Source organism: Carlito syrichta, unplaced genomic scaffold (genome assembly GCF_000164805.1).
Source record: "Carlito syrichta isolate Samal-C Ts95f unplaced genomic scaffold, Tarsius_syrichta-2.0.1 Scaffold305624, whole genome shotgun sequence".
In the NCBI taxonomy this organism is placed as follows: domain Eukaryota; kingdom Metazoa; phylum Chordata; class Mammalia; order Primates; family Tarsiidae; genus Carlito; species Carlito syrichta.
The window spans coordinates 96,528-100,271 of record NW_007249720.1 but is presented as its reverse complement, the minus strand read 5'-3'; the positions used below and the strand labels follow the sequence as shown (position 1 = coordinate 100,271).

The window sequence follows — 3,744 nt, the reverse complement described above, 5'->3', positions numbered from 1 at the left end:
TGCAGGCTCAGGCAATCCACTCACCTCAGCCTCCCAAAGCGTGGGATTACAGGCTGAGCCACCGAACCCAGTTTTAAAAAATACATTCTAATAAAGATCTCAGAGTTGGCCAAGCACAGTGGTTCACACCTGTAATCTCAGCACTTTGGGAGACTAAGTCAGGAGGATCTCTTGAAGCCAGGATTTTGAGACCAGTCTGGGCAACATGTTGAGATCTCCATCTCCATAAGTTAAAAAAAAAAAAAAAAAAAGAATATTAAAGTTCTCAGAGTGCTATGTACTTTTCTCCACTGTAGTATTGACCTCATCCAGTGATTCTCAAACTTGAGTGGGCATGATAATCATCTAGAGGGCTTGTTAAAACACAGATTGCTGTACCCCACCCCTGAGTTTCCGATTGAGTGGGTCTGGCGGGGGGAGCTGTGAATTTGCATTTTTTACAAGTTCTCACTGGGTGTTGATTCTGCTGCTCTGAGAATCCTTGGGCTGGTACATAATCAGTGGCAAATTTTTTGTTTTGTTTTGGAGACAAGGTCTCTTTCACCCAGACTGGAGTACAGTGGCACGATTATAGCTCCCTGTAACCTCAAACTCCTGGGTTCAAACGATCCTCCCGCCTTAGCCTCTCAAGTAACTGAAATTTTAGGCATGAGCCACCATGCCCAGATAACAATGGCAGTTTCTTGATTGTAAGATAAATCATTTAGAATTTTATCCTCATAGAGTATGTTAAACAGTTTTGGAGACTTGTTTTCATATCATCTTTGTTCACTCTTGCTGCTGTAATATACTAGTATATTCTAGTGATTTTCTCTGTGCCAGTGAACTGATGAAGTGATGCAGTCAAACATAAAATCGCTTTTTATGTCTTTTAGTACATACTATTTTTTTTTAAGTTAAGATCTTGCTGTGTCTCCCAGGCTGGAGTGCAGTGGCATGATCACAGTTCAGTGCAGTCTCAACCTCCAGGGCTCAGGTGGTCCTTCTGCCTCAGCCTCCTGAGTAGCTGGGACTACTGGTGTATACCACCAAATGAGGTCTCGTTATGTTGCCCAGGCTGGTCTCAAACTCCTGAGCTCAAAGGATCCTCCCATCTTAGCCATCCAAAGTGCTGGCATTATAGGTGTGAGACACTGTGTCCGGCCATCTTTTATTTAGTATATACTATTTTTGATGGCTTACCAGTTTTCCAAGTCAGGTGATGCTTAGCCTGATATTAAAATTAGTTTGCATTCTATATGTGTAAGGAATTAATTCAATAAAGGGGTCAGCTCAAGTATGTAAGATATAGCCATTGTTGAACCACATATTTTCATATTTTCTCTTGGAGTTTGATAAACTTAAGTTGGGCCAAAGTGTCTTGTTACAGAGCTGCATTTAGCATTGAAGTATCACACAAACTTTATTATCATAAAGCTATCTATTTTAAAATACAGTATTAAATTTATAATTATTTACAATCTTTTTCTAGTCTTTCTCTCATCCACAGAATTCTAGGAAGGAGGCTGTTCAACTATCCAAAATGAAACACCTTAATATTATTGCCTTTAAAGAGTCATTTGAAGGTAAATATGAATTCCCCCAAATATATGCATTTCTGAATGTGAGGTATAGCCACTACAGCTTTCCTAAAGAGTTTTATATGTTTCAGCAGAAGGACATCTATATATTGTGATGGAATGACTCTAATGCAGAAGATTAAACAACAAAAAGGGAAGTTATTTCCTGAAGATATGGTAAGAGATTGCCTTACACAGTTTTCCTCAAAGTTTAGAAACGACTTTTCTCATAAACTTTGTATAAGTTAAAATAAAACCATTGGTATCTGTAAATACCTGACATATTAGTTAGAAATGACTGATTTCTGTATCAGTGTTACTGCTTAGTGTTGTCAGGATGTGACTGCCTGGCATGGTTGTAGGAAGGAAAATCTACATAAGTTATAAAATATTAAGGGATAACATTTCCATGTTTAGAGGAATTTCAAAATTGTAATACTCATCATATTGTACTAGATATTTAAATCTTGATTTTTATTGGACTGAAATTTTAGAAGGCAAGTAGATTTTGTTTTGTGTTACTAGACCATCCTAAGAATGAAGCCTGCCATTTGTATTTCTTGGAAATACTTGTTCTTAGTCTTTTTCCTGTTAAAGTCTGGAATGTTATAGGACCACCAAGTTTGTGCCCCTTGCACTGTAACAGACCAATACATCCACACAGTGGGAGTCGTAGCAGAGAAAGAGTTTAATAATCAGTTGGCAGCCAAACTGGGAGGTAGGAGGGAACCTCAAATCTGCCTCCCCAAGGAATTTTGGATTAGGGTTTCTAAGGGACTTCTGACTGGTAGGGGACTGAGGACCTGGGAGCTGGATTGATTGAGAAGTTAGAGTTGAAGTCATGGGAAAGGGAAATGAAGAGAACACATTCCTGTGCTGGGCTGATTTCTTGGGGTTGGGGGGGGGATTGCTTGAGACTGACTGCATCAGTAGACCCATTGCAATGCAGTATCAGAAAAAGATCTCAAATGGAAAACTAGAGATTTCTTAACATTATAGATGTTACCTACAGAAGGTAGATAACAGAAGCAATGTGACTTCTAAGCACTAAGCAAGTGAGCTATAGGGCAAGCTGGTTATTACTTAGTAAGCTGCCACTCAAAACTTGTGCTTTTGTTAGAAACAGCAATTTCATTTTATTAATTTTATGAGAATGCTTTCAGGATTGTTTCTTAAGTCTACAACTTGCTGCCTTTTTAATGGAAAATTCATACTAAATATTTTTGTAATGAATTGGCTTACAAAAATCTTTAAATAAACAGCTCCAATGGGGCTTAGTTTGATTTAGGTTATAGCATCTTCTGAACAAGTATAAATAGATATGAATAAATATTCTTTATTTAGAAGTTGTATTGTTAAAAATATGGGTTCCACCGAAGGAAGCCACCTTTGACTTCAACTGGATAAGTCTCCATAGCAAAAACTGAAAAACAAAAATCAGTTTGATGTTTACTTGTAGGCCCCCAAGGCACCTGGAAATTCTGGGTACTATTGACTGGGGATTTATAAGCAGAAAATGCTATCCTCAAAGGACTGTTTTGTAATATAATGAAATCTTTTCATGTTCCCATGTGTATATTCTGAAAAAGTAAATGAAAATCCAACATAATGATTATGCTAGAAACACTGTAATATTTATTTTTTAGTGGTGGACAACCTTTATATATGCATTTAAGAAATACTTTTATAATAAAAGAAAAATATAGTGGAAGTTTTATTAAAATAAATTGCTATTTGGATCATACATAAAATTATGGAACATGGTATCACAGATTTTCTGAATTTCTCCAGGTAACACTGAATCTTATTTGAACTCATACACAATATGAGTTCTGTCCTCATATTGTGTAAAACCCTGGTCAACTAAGACCTGAAGATGATTCTTTGGAATTTTGAATTAGCATGAACAGTAATTGCAATCTTATAGATTTTGCATGCTTTTTCCTTACAGATACTTAAGGAAATCAAATTCACAAGAAACATGTGCGACCCAGAGATATCAAGTCCAAGGTGAGTGGAATTCATTTTTGGGCTTTAGAACAAGACTCCCAAAACTATTTAATTAAATCTTTTTCTGTGTTAATCCATGTTCTTTTGGGATGCTTTTATTTAGTTTAGAAATATTTGTAGCCGGACTCGGTGGCTCAGCCTGTAATCCCGCGCCTTTGGGAGGCTGAGGTGAGTG

General features: G+C 37.0%; 1 pseudogene; it reads left to right on the top strand.

Annotated features, from left to right (window-relative positions):
• The window catches only part of LOC103264184, a 32,847-nt pseudogene that overhangs the window by 898 nt on the left and 28,205 nt on the right, over positions 1 to 3,744 (top strand).